The sequence below is a fragment of the Dasypus novemcinctus genome, chromosome 9 (genome assembly GCF_030445035.2).
Source record: "Dasypus novemcinctus isolate mDasNov1 chromosome 9, mDasNov1.1.hap2, whole genome shotgun sequence".
Classification (NCBI taxonomy): domain Eukaryota; kingdom Metazoa; phylum Chordata; class Mammalia; order Cingulata; family Dasypodidae; genus Dasypus; species Dasypus novemcinctus.
In genome coordinates, this window is record NC_080681.1 from 59,832,476 (window position 1) to 59,846,568 (window position 14,093).

The 14,093-nt window shown below is 36.7% G+C and overlaps 1 protein-coding gene across 3 annotated transcripts in view; it reads right to left on the bottom strand.

Moving 5' to 3' along the window:
• Positions 1-14,093, bottom strand: part of LRRC7 (leucine rich repeat containing 7) — a 641,808-nt gene that overhangs the window by 588,552 nt on the left and 39,163 nt on the right. The window lies entirely within an intron of this gene.

A 14,093-nucleotide genomic window follows, 5' to 3' on the forward strand; every position in this document is an offset into this window, starting at 1 on the left:
GACAGCAAGCAAGTGGCAAGCGGGGGCAGGGATAAATAAACATATAATAAATTTTTTAAAAAGTGATACCTCAGCAAAATCATAGATTAATATGCCAAGGATTTACATGATAGTTCCTTAGTCAAAAATCTCAAATGTTAAATGTATGAATACCAAGGCCTTTTGTATTTACTTTACAAAACATAAGAATTTTGATCAATCAGCGGGAGGAAATTATAGAGCGATAAAATTCAATATAAGATAAAAAAGAAAATTTCAAGTTTGATTTGGAACTTAATTTCTAGAGTATATTATTCTAATTTTTTAGACTAGTGTATTATTAGTCAGCCAAAGGGGTGCTGATGCAAAATACCAGAAATTGGTTGGTTTTTTGTGGGGAGCCACCCACTGTGAAACCTATTTACAACCTCCCACAACATGGCGGATCTCACAACATGGTGGAGTTCACAAATCTGCCCTGTCATTTCCTTATTCTTCTTCCTCCCTGCTTCTTTGTTCTCCCCTTCCCACCACAACTCTGGTGACCATAGCAAAACGCATGTGCAAGGCGTGAAAATCTGCAGACCCGGCATGAACTTTCAGCCAATCCCCTCCTTGGACGTCTGCCACCCGCAAGACCAACTTATCACTTACGGACACGTTCCCTTCCCTCAGTATATATTCCCATGTTCTACCCCCAATAAACAAGACTTGATCAGAATCCTGTCTTGTCTCCATTCTTCTCATACCCCTGCCCTCACTTCTTCCCACAGGTCCCTGGAATCCGCCCCCGCTGGATCGGACAGTTTTTATAAAGGGTATTTGTTTGGGGTAGGAGCTTATAGATACCAGGCCATAAAGCACAAGTTACTTCTCTCACCAAAGTCTATTTTCACATGTTGGCGCAAGATGGCTGCTGACATCTGCAAGGGTTCGGGGTTCCTGGGTTCCTCCCTTCCAGGGTCTTTCTTCTCTCTGGGTTCAGGGTTCCTCTCTTTCCGAGGTTCCAGCTTAAAGCTTCAGCATCAAACTCCAACATCAAAACTCCAACATCAAAACCCTTCAACTCTGTCCTTTGCCATGCCTTTTATTTGTGAGTCCCCATCCACCCAAGGGTGGGACTCAACGCCCTACTGGCACAAGAGGTTTACATAATTACTTAATCAAGTAAACCTATGAATCCAATATAATCTAATATGCCCAGAGGAAAAGATCAGTTTACAAACATAATCCAATATTTCTTTTTGGAATTCATCAATAATATCAAACTGCTACAACTAGTATTGGAATCATTCCCTATACTTTGCACACTTATTTTTGCAGCATAAAACCTGTAGAATCCCTACATTCTAGTCTATGTGTTTTTCATTCAAAATTAAAACAAACTCTTGTCCTCCTACTTCTGTTTTTTTTCCATACCATTTCTTTAACACATCTTAACCTACTGCAAAACTTTCCATCTTTCAAGGCCCAAATCAAATGCTCCCCTTTTCCAGAAACTACTCTTGAGTACTCCAGCTAGTAGTTGTCTCCATATATTCAGAACTATAGTAATCTATTACTTAGGCATGTACCTTGAGGTAGTTTGAGTGTTTTGTGGACCCCAGAAAATTATGTTCTTGAATTGGCTCATTCCTGTGGGTGTGAACCTTTAATGAGATTAGATGCAGTTAAGGGTCATTTGATTAGATTACCCCAGTAAGGCATAGAGCACGGTAGATCTTAATCCTCTTACTGGAGTCTTTTTTAAAATGGAACTGGAGAAAGCCATGGAGACAGAGAGAAATATCCAGAAGCTGAGAGGCAGACACAGATGAAGCAGAAAGTAATAGAGCCTGGAGGAGATCAGCAGATGCTACCATGTACCTTGCCATGTACCTTGCCAGATGAGAGAGGAATCCAGGACCACCAGTGGCCAGTCCTCCATCAACTGATAAAGATTTTATTTGGACATTTTTCTCAGCCTCGGATCTGTAAGCTTAGAAATTAATAAATCTCCATTGTAAACACCAACCCATTTTTTTGGTATATTGCCTTGGCAGTCTTTAGCAAACTAAAACCATACCTCAATTGTAATGATTATTAAACACATTGTATGTCTCCTAATAGAGCTAATTAATCTAAAGAAGCAATTATATCATTAATTTTGGCCTACTCTATGCCATGTAAATGCCTTGCACAAAGCAAATATTCTCTTGTATGCATTCTACATCTTTAATAAAGGAATAATCCATTTCTATTAGGTTCTATTGCAACAACTATCCTCAATAAAGTGAGATGACTCCTGCCTGGCTAGTCAGCCCAGCCAATCACTGTCATGTTCAATGGGGTGCCGTATGTACATCCAGATTGCTTTCACACATCTGCTGAATGATTGATATTAATATATTATAACATACAAATGACCTCTCTTTTCTACTTCACTTAAGTCATGCCATTTGTAGTAAATAGTTCAACTTTCTTTTACAGAATAACTATTCCTTAATTTATGTTAAAAGTGGCCGGCTACCAATAAGATTAAGTGCTGATTTCTCACCAGAAACCATGGAGGCAAGAAGACAGTAGTCTGATATTTCTAAGAATCTACAAGAGAAAAACTTCCAGCAAGGAATCTTATATCCAGCAAGACTGACTTTCAGAAATGAGGGCGAGATTAGAATAGTCACAGATAAACAGAAACTGAGAGAATTTCTGAGCAAGAGACCAGCTATTCAGGAAAGATTAAAGGGTGTGCTAGAGCCTGAAAAGAAAAGACAGGAGAGAGAGGCCTGGAAGAGAGACTAGAAATGAAGATTATATCCATCAAAGTAACTAAGAGTATCAAAAGAGTGGTAAAAATAAAATATGACAGATAAAACTCAAATAGTCAGGAATAAACTTAACCAATGATGTAAAGCACTTGTATTCAGAAAACTGCAACTCAATGTTAAAAGAAATTTTAAAAAGTTCTGAATAACTGGAAGAACATTCCATGCTCATGGGTTGGAAGACTAAATATCATTAAGATGTCAATTCTGCTCAAATTGATATACAGGTTCGATGCAATCCTGATAAAAATTCTACCACCACTTAAAAAAAATTGAAAACATGATCATCAAATTTATTTGGAAGGGTAAAGGGTCCTGAATAGCCAGAAACATCATAAAAAGGAAAAGCAAACCCTTATCTCCAGACTTTAAATCATATTACCTAGCTAGAGTGGTAAAAACAGCATGGTACTGGCATAATGAAAGGCACATAAACCAAATGGATGGTCCAGAAACAGACCCTCACATACACAGTCAAGTGATTTTTGACTAGCCTGTCAAACCCACACAGCTCAGGCAGAACAGTGCGTTCAACAAATGGTGCTGAAAGAAATAGATATTCAAAGCTGAAAAAAGGAAAGAAAACCCTTATTTCATACCTTATCCAAAAATTAACTCAAAATGGGTAAAAAACCTAAAAATAAAAGCAAGAACCATAAAACCTCTAGAAGAAATTGTAGGAAAATATCTGGTGGTAGGTGGTAGGTCCTTAAAGGAGATAAGAGGAGGACTGAGATGGACTACTGATATTTAACATAAGTAGAAGTTTTAATTGGCTTTACTGTAAAAGTGTGGAAATGTATATAGTAGCACACAGTAACAGCTAGTTTATAAATGGTGATGTGACTGAAAATGATAATCTAGGTATGTAAATGTCAATTGACAGAAATAGAGAATAATCTAGGAACTGAATAGCACAGTAAAACAAGGGATGGATGAGAATTGTAGTTGATGGTGCAAATGCAAGAGTGTCCTTTGTGAGCTAGAGCAAATGTACATCACTATTGCAGGGTGGTGGGAATGTGGAGAAGCATGGGAAAGATACAGCGTGAGTGACCTATGGACTGGGATTAGCGGTAATAATACAATATTCTTCATCTATGTGAAAGATGTACTGTGTTGATAATGAGGCAGTATGGAAAATGTGAGCCAAATGTACACTATGGACATGGTAACAATCAGATGACATTATCTTATCTGTAGCAAACATTCCACCACAGTGTGGTGTGTTGATGGAGGGATGTTGTTCAGAAATTCTGCACATATGCATGATTGTTTTATATGTTTACAACTTCTGACGTAAAAATATATTTAAAAAATAATAATAGGGTGTGCTGGGGGAAAACACACCAAATGTAAGATAAGGACTCTGATTAGTAGTAAGATTTTGACAATATTCTTTCATAATTTGTAATAAACATCTCAAACAACCATGCAAGATGTTGGTGGAGGGTTGATGTGTGGGACCCCTGTATGATGTTACGCATGTTTGCTTTGTAAGTTCACAACTTTTACTATACACTTAATTGTTTATGTATGTTCATAAGTAAATGATATAAAGATAATAATAATAGATTGGTTGGGGGAAAATACTTTGATTAGTAGTAATATTTTGACAATGCTCTTTAATCATTAGTTAAAAGAGTTTAACAACAATGCAAGTTATTGGTGAAAGGGTAAGTTATGAGAGTCCTGTATGATGTTATATATGTTTATTCTGTAAGTTCACAACTATTGTTATACACTTATTGTTTATGCATGTTTATGTATGAATGATATACTTCAACTAATTAATTTTTAAAAATGATGCACCAAAAAATAAATAAATAAATGAGTAAAGCAAAAAAAAAAGTGGCCGGGAAGGTCCTGAGAGCCAACTTAATACATGCTATCATCTATCACTTAAAGTCACCAAACATAGGGGATTGTAGTAAAAATGTTGATAGGTTTCGAACTACTTATTAAAGAATTACAGCAAAACCTATAAAAATAAAAAACGATGCCAAAGACAAAGTCCTTCATCAAAACTTCATCTATCATATCTGTTGTTCCCTCAGGATTCTGATCTCTGCTAGAGGTAATCCAATAAACCTATTCATTAAATCATGTTAAGATATTAATGACTAAACAGTTTTCTAGTTCCATGCATCATTTGAATCTTAGCAGAAGATTTCTAAAATGCATCTGCCTCTCATCAATTGAGAGGATTATTTAGGAATTTAACAACTTGTAAATTCTTCCCAGAAACAACTACACTGAAGTCATAGCTTACCTTTTAAAATATCCCAGATGTGCTATTCATCTCCACAAGTTCAAAGAAAAGGAGAGAAAAACAACTTAAGATGTTCAAGACTTTGGTAAAGGAAAAAAAAATTATAAAGCTTATATTTAGATGTTTATACTATTCATACATTTGAAAAAATATTGATTTATTTTCTAACCAAACACTTGGAAATGAAAAATAGTATCAAATTTTAATATCACAACAGTGTGAACTGTTGGGATAGAGGAAGAAAAGGCACAAAACAAAGCAACTAAGGAGAGTGTTTATTAATAATTCTTAATTCAAAACTTCATTTATCTACATTTTGGTATTCCACAGAATAAATAATAAATATAGATTTAAAAACCAAATCAGAAGTTTGAAGATTATAAAAGAGATACTACATTAAAATAAAAGAATTTTAGAGCTGAAGGATACCAGATATTTAGCCGTTAGGGATCTAAAAAACAAAAAAATGAAGTAAAATATATTTTATTTTTCTTAAAAATTTATGTTTCTATTAGTCTTTTTGGATTAAGATATGACTTAAACTGTAGTTATAATGGATGGAAAATATGAGAATGTTATTTCAGTAAGTGAAACATAATATGAATTTGAGTAAATGTAGAAAATGCCATTTTATGTCATGAAAAAAGAAATACCACATGCAAAATTTCTTCCAACATACTTAAGCTCTTTTTCTAATCTGGAGAGGAGTGCTTTCATTTATTACATCCATCATCAGTATCATCAAATCTGGCCAGGTATACATAACTATTAATCACAACATTTATTGATGTTATCCTTGAATCACCTGAATTCTACTATCTAAGCAATATACCTGTTGGGGATTGAATTATATTCCCCACAAGAAATCTTCAAGTTCTAAACTCTGATCTTGTGACTGTAAACACATTTGTAAATGGGATCTTCAAGTCCTAACTCCTGCTGCTATGGATGTAGACTTACTTGTAAATTTTCAAAGACCCTAATTAAGATGAGGCCAAATTGAATGATGGTGGGCCTTACTTCAATATGCCTGCGTACTTATAAGCAGAAGAAATTCTGATGCAGCAGAATGGATGCCACAGGAGGAGAGAGGAGACAGATCACCACGTGATGGAGAATTGCTGGAAAGTTACCACCAGAACACTGCAAACTTTAGAGAAAGTATGACCTTGCCAACAACTTGATTTTGAACTTCTAGCCTCCAAAACTATGAGCCAATAAATTCCTGTTGTTTAACTTCAACAATTTGTGGTATTTGTAAAAGTAGCCCTGGAAAACTAAGCCAATATCATAGAACAAGGGTGGCTGAAGTTCAATAATAAAAACTGAATTTTTAAAATGTGAAAATTACACTGAGATAATGAATTCCAACAGTTTTTTTTATTATATTTAATTTCTTTTATTAAAACCTATTTCATTTAAACTATTGCATTTTAAGGCATTTTAAAAACTCAGATATATAGTAAAATATGTATCATAAGATCTACTTATTAAAACTCATAAGACTATTTCAAAATCATAAGACTATTTCAAAGGACATTTATTCATTTGTGAACATTGTGCACAATATTCTAATTATTCAGTGCTATGGTCAAAACTGACTGCTCATGAAGAAAGTTTTTGTCATTTGGTACCATCAGTTGACTATGAAAACATCTGAAAAATAAAGATGCAATTTATAACTTAGAATAGACCCATTTGAAGCATGATGTTTCAAAAATAATTGAACAGGAGACAGAAAATCTGAATTTTGTTTCTTGCTCTGGCATTTTAATGTCATGCAAACATGGGATTAACTAAATCTCAGTTTCTTTATTTGTAAGAAAAATTGGTAGAATTTCCCCTTCTAACTCCCTAACAGTCTCATGAAAAAACAAATAGTATGTATATGAATATGTTTTACACATCATTAGGATTATATAATTCAAAGTTTTAATATTTAAGTAATGTTTTTCATAATAAAAAATTGGAAAAAATATATATGTGAACCAGAAGAAATATCTTTACAGGAGAAGTAAATTCAGCTGTCTGGGAAGCGGACTTGGCCCAGTGGTTAGGGCATCTGTCTACCACACGGGAGGTCCTCGGTTCAAACTCCAGGCCTCCTTGACCCATGTGCAGCTGGCCCATGTGCAGTGCTGATGCACTCAAGGAGTGCCCTGCCATGCAGAGGTGTCCTCCACGTAGGGGAGCCCCATGCGCAAGGAGTGCACCCCATAAGGAGAGCCACCCAGCACGAAAAAAAGTGCAGCCTGCCTAAGAATGGCGCCGCCCATACGGAGAGCTGACACAACAAGATGACACAACAAATAGAAACACAGATTCCCATGCTGCTCACAACAACAGAAGCGGACAAAGAAAAAGATGCAGCAAGCAGACACAGAGAACAGACAACTGGGGCAGGGGGGATGGGGGGGAAGGGGAGAGAAATTAATAAATAAATAAATCTTTAAAAAATAAATAAATAAGTTCAGCTGTCAAAGCAGCAATTTCTTTAAAAGGTGAAAATCAGTTAGGCTTCCAAAGAGCATGTGTATTAGTCTGCCAAAGGGGTGCAGAAAATCTATTGGCTTTTATAAAGGGCATTTATTTGGAGGTAAAAGCTTATAGTTACAAGGCCCTAAAAGTCCAACTCAAGGTTGCTTTCTCACCAAAGTCACTTTCCATGTGTTGAAGCAAGATGGTTGATGATCTCTGCCTGGTCTCTCCTTCCTGGGCTTTCTTTTCCTCTTGAGGTTCTGTGGGCCCAGCTTCTTTCCAATCTCAACTGCAGGCTGGTAGGGCTTCCTCTTTCTCAGCAGGCAAATGGTTCATCTTTCCCAAGGGCTCCAGGATAAAAAATGACAGAGCTCTCTCTCTTCCCATGTGTCTTCTTGAGTAAGCATCCATTTACATCAGCCCACCAAGGGAGCAGGGACTCAACCTGAGTCATGATATACTGAAGTGGTCAAATCAAAGCCCTAATCTTAACAGGTAATTTAATTAAGGGTCCTTCAACTGAAGCCAATATAATCAAAGGGTATCACACCCAGAAGAACAGATTACTTTACAAACATAAACTTGCTCTTTTGGGGAGTCACAAAAATCATCTCAAATTGTCACAGCATCCATATCCATGTTATTCTTGCTAAAAAATGAAAAAGAGGACTGTAAAAAAGAAGTTGGCAGCATAAATAATACCTTTATTTCTCATATTAATTTCAAAAAAGTTTTGTATGTTGATATTTGTTTTAAAAATATTTATCACTAACCATTTAATTAAATTGTTGTCTAAAAATTATGATGTTAGTGGGGAGGAAAGATGTTGATCTAAGTAACTTTGTAAGTGAGCAATCTATAACAATAAAGGCAAAAAGAACTGCACCTAAGGACTGGTCTCTAATTGATAAAGTTGTTTCCCACAGGCATAAAATTTAACAGTTCTGAAACTATGGTATGTGTATCCTGAGATCGAACAGTTAAGTAAATGGATGGTGAATGGTTGGAATCAGTTTTCTCACTGTTGGAATGGAAGACTGCAGAGAAATGAAAGATGAAAGCTAGAATGATCCATGTAGTAATGGATTAGATTTGGAAACAGTATGAACCCATGTTTAACTTAATAAAGAAATAGATGTTTACATAAAGGAATATTTATAGATATGTGTATATTCATGGGTTATTACACACACATATATCTCTTTTCACTGTCAGCTGAGAGGGCCTAGAAGCAATGGTGTCCCAGTAACAAGAAGCACACTTCACACCCAGATATTGGTTTCTAATACCATTCTCTAATTACAGGAACCAGAGCTCCTCAGATATATGGCTGAATATAGGACTGGGGCAAGAAATATGGAAGATGAACCTGGAACATCTTGTAGTGTTGTAAAGTAAGGAATTGGTTTAAAAAATCAGATGTATATGTTAAAGGGACACAAGAGCCAAATGAGAAGCTTTCAATGGTCAAAGGCACAATTTAAGTCAAGCAATAATGAAAAAAAAAAATAGAGAGAGAAAGAGAGAAAGGGAAGGAAGGAAGGAGGGAGGAAGGAAAGGAAGACAGAAGGAAAGAGGGAGGGATGGAGGAAGGGAGAGGAGGAGGGGAAGGAAGAAGAGAGGGACAGAGAAAGGAGGGAAGGAAGAACGGGAGGAAGGAAGAATTTGATTTTAACTCAACGTATACAATAAATACTCATATTGATTTAAATGACTTCTTTCTTCTGTGATCTTCCTCCCAAAACCTATAATCTTAGCCTAGTCATGAGGAAAACAACAGATAAGGCCCAAATAGAGAGACTTTCTATAAAATATCTGGCTAGTACTACTCAAAACTCAAAATAAAAAAGTAATGAAAATATGAGAAACCATTACAGCTAAGAGAAGCCTAAAGAAACATGATGACTAAATGCAAAGTAATATCTGGACAGGATCCTGGAACAGCAAAACAGTAATAGGTAAAAATTAAAGAAATCTGAATAAAGTATGGACTTTAGTTAATAATAATATATCCATATTGGTTCATTAATTTTGAAAAATGTACCGTATTAATGCAAGAAGAGAGTAAGGAAACTGGGTGTGGAATAAAGGGAACTCTCTGTAATAGCGACATAAATTTTCTATAAATCTAAATCTAATCTAAAATTTTAAATTTTAAAAGGTTATTGTATTACATAATTATTATTATATTCATAGAATTCTATACAAAGAAGCAGACTTATTTCTCCTTCCCAATGACCTCACCTTATATGAGAAGGTGATATATGTATTTGAACATGGTCACAAGAATTATTAAAAGAGCTAAGCTGAGATTTTTACTCAGTCCAACATATTGTTACCTATACTACCTTACTAATTTGCTACTGAAGACGAATATAAAATTTATGGACTTTATTTGCAGATGAACCCATTTCAGTAGACCCTATACATAATTCAGTAATGCTTTATCTATGCAGCACTGTTTCAGGACAATTTATAGTAATTTGCTACTAGGAGGTATAACGAGAAAATGCTAAGTAGCACTTAGAGATTATTATATTGTCTAGTTTACTTTTTCATAAACAGAATATACTGAATAGCTTTTCTAAATATCATGAATGTGCTTTATTAAAACACAGAGATTCCCTAAGGAGAGTATGGCTATGTACCATATTTTTGATTGCCTTACAGTTCTAAATTGGTTCTTGCAATCACTTTGTGGTGATCGTCTATCTCTTCCACTGCTATCAAAACTATATTTCTAGTTTTTACTTTGCTAGCCTTTAGCAGCCATTTCATTCCTTCGGTTCTGTTGTGTCTGGAAAGTCAGTTATGTTAGAGTAAAGAAAGCAAAGAAATAGGATTAGATATTGTGTGTTCTTCAATTTTCTAGCAATGTCATTTGTAGCAACTCTATTCTTTGTGAGCTTCATAGGACTGTTATGATGATACAATGAGATATATGTTAAAGTTCTTTCTATAAATGTTTATTTTATTTGTTTTCTATATAATTAAGTCTATAAGATTTTTGTAACATAAAAATAGTTACAGTAGAAATGAATACAGATAGCCAACAAATATTTGAGAACTAACCTTTTCTTGTAGCTTAGAAAATGTCCAGCAATATAATAAAGTACTTTATATTCATTATAATGTTGAATCCCTATATAACAGATTTTCTATCATTTCCATTCCCCCCTCCTTGAGATGTCTCCCTCATTTGTCTGCTCATTGTGTCTGCTAGTTGTATCTGCTCATTGTGTCTGCTTATTTAGGAGGCACTGGGAAATGAACCCAGGACATCCCATATGGGAGGTGGGTGCCCAATCACTTGAGCAACATCCACTTCCTGCTTGTTGTGTCTGCTCATTTTTTGTCTGCTCATTACATCTGGTCATTGCCTTTGGTCATTGCGTCAGCTCATTGCATCAGCTTGTTTTCTTTAGGAGGCAACAGGATCTGAACCCAGAACCTTCCATGTGGAAGTTGGACACTGAACTGCCTGAGCCACATCCACTCCCTACCATTTCCATTAAAGAGAAGATATATGGCTTGTCCACATGTGTTTTTGTGCTAGAATTTCAGAGCAGCTGTTTTTTTCATTTTGGATGATTTCTTTTATTAAATTTTAAGTTCTTGGTATGTTCTGGGTAAACAAAAACAACAAATGAAACAAGACTCATAGAATCATCACAAAGACGTTTCTTTCTCTTTTTTTTCAATAGAAGCAGATATGGAGGTTATAGAAGTAAAGTGGCTCCATTCAAAGTCAGTTGTATCAATAAGAATGTATTTGGCTATAAATCAGAAGAAGCTGGCTTATATTGACTGAAACTATAAAAAAACGTAGCTTTAACCTCACATATAAGGTAAAGTCTAGAGGTAGGTTGGCCTTAGGCTCTCTGATTAGTGTCGCCAAGGAACTAGCTAGTTTCCATCTTCCCAGTCCACTAACCCCTACATCAGATCCATTCTAAGACTGACTCCTTTAGTCTTCAAAAGATGAATGCACCAGGTTCAGGTGTGATGTCCAAATAAGAAAATGTACAAAGGTATAGAAGGGGCAATTTCTTCTCTGTATCTTCTTAAGAGTGAAGAAACCTTCCCACAGACTTCTTGTCACATCTCATTTGCAAGAACCAGGTCTAAAGCAATCATAGGTAAAGAACTTGGGGTAGTAATCATTGGACTGGATCAAATATTATTTACCCAGAGCTGGAAAGAGATACATCTTTCCCTGAGTCTTTTTTGGAGAGGGCAGATACCCAATCAACATCAGGGCTCCTGCGGCAAGGAAGAAAAAGGGACTAGAAGTCAAGCAAGTAACCAGCTATGTCTGCTGCCATCCCACAACCAAATAAATGGAAGAAACAAGGCCAAAAACCAAGAAAATCCAACTCCCACTAGTTTTTACTTCTATTATGTTATTTTTAATTTGTCAGATGTATTTTCCTGATAAATGAAATATTATTTTCTAAAGCTTTGATAATCAAAGATAATAGTATAGATTTTGTTGTACTGTAAGAAAAAAGAACACCTGAACTATAATTTACAACATAGTCTAATATATATAGACTTGAGTTCATCCCATTTTCTGTCCATACCCCCAGTATAACTTGCGTGAGTTACCTCAAGGAAATAGAGGAGCCCAAGTTTTGCAGTAAGTATCCCAGTGAAAATTTAGTAAGTATATGTGTTCATAAATTAAAGGAGAACTGTAACAAGATAAATGGCCAAAAAACTGCCAAACAGCTTCTTCAGGAGTACACAAGAATCCCTGGTACAGTGAGAAATGGAAAGATGCATCAACCAAATATGGGTGTCAACCCCACTTGGACTCCATTCTAGTTGTATGATCCTATATCTATTACCCTTTCTGGTACTTTGTTTCCTCATTGGTAAAACTGAGATAATTCCTATTTCACCCCATGAGGTTTGCATTAGCTAGATGTAGGAAACAAGCAATACGTATCTTTCTTTTTCTACTTACTCTGTAGAGTAAGCTCTTCTAGAGCCTAAGGCAATGATTATCCTTCATTTGTCCTACTAGATCAGATATGAAAAGTGTATGAATAGAACAACCAGCAAGATGGAGGTAGAGTAAGGAGCTCCTAGAATTAGGTCATGAATAGGACAGTTAGTAATTATCCAGAGCTATCTAAAGGACCTGTATGGGCACCCCAGGAGACCAGAAGAGCATCCTACAACCTCCTTGAAAGAATGGAAGGAGGAGACTAACCATCTGCTGAGAAGATTCATAAGTAGAGAACTCCACATCATGAAGGGTGGTGCCCATAGTGCACTGGAGAAACAAGCCCCCTCAGTAGCTGTTCTGTGGCTGGAATTAGAAGCTCCACTTCCCCAAAAACAGGGGAGGAAGAGACAGTTGGCACCAACTTCAACTTCTGTTTAGTAAATTAGACAGGTAAAAAAGTATAATCCTGGGAACAGCTAAAGTTTGAAACTGACCAAGTCAGAAAGAGGCCTGGGGCCGTCATCTTTACTTCTTCCCTGGCAGAGGGGAAGTGGGGTGGACTGAAAATCACAGTGCTGGTAGGGACAGGCTTCTTTCAATCCAGATCAGATTGCAGTTCCAGCATAAATCCCAACCCCACCTCTGGCAGGGAGGAAGCTGGGGAGACCTAAATCAGCCTCTCTGGAAAATACAGACCATGCCACAGAGGCTGGTGATCATTCTACTTTGGCAATGCAAGCTGCCTCAGGAGCTATTCTGCAGCTGGAATTGGAATTGCATTTCCCAAAAACAGGGGAGGAAGTGACGGTTGACAACCAATTTCAGCTACTGGTTAGTAAATTGGCCAGCTAAAGTATAAACCTAAGAACAGATAAAGTTTAAACCTATCCAAGTTAGAAAGAGGCCAGTCCCGCCATTTTGACTCCACCCCAGCATGAGGGAAAGCTTGGCTGACTGAAAATCACAGTGAAGGTAGACTGATTTCTTTCACCCAGATCAACCTGCAGCTTATCCGAGGTTTCAGACCCACGTCTGGCAGGGAGGAAACGGGCGGGTTCTACATCAGTCTCTCCAGATAACTCCAGGTACATTCAGTTGGCACAGACTGAATAGTTGGAAGTCTCCCAGGGCAACTGCAGTCATTTTGGACCTGGACAGCATAGATTTCTACCCTCACCTTCAGCTCCATTCCCCACTCCCCGCTCCCAGGCAGAGGAGAAAGGAGTGTGAAGGTTCATCCGTCTCTCTGGGCCACTACAGTCTAGGCCTGCATGATTTAGATTATTACACATGGCTGTGGCTCTGTTTCTACCCCTGGCAAAAGAGAAAATTGGGAGAAGCTTCATTGTTCCCTGGGGCAATGAGGGCAGCTTGCGTCTCCAGAGCTTACAGCACCAACTACGTCCTTGGTTCCTACTACACAACCAGCAAGGAAGAAAGGACAACAAAGCCCAAAACTAAAGAGAGAATCTGCACCCAGAATAAATACTCTAGGAAGCCAGATGTCAAAACACCAACGAAAAATTACAATTCACACCCAGAAACAGGAAGCTATGGCCCAGTGAAGGGAATAAGATAAACCTCCAGAGGACATAAAGGAGTT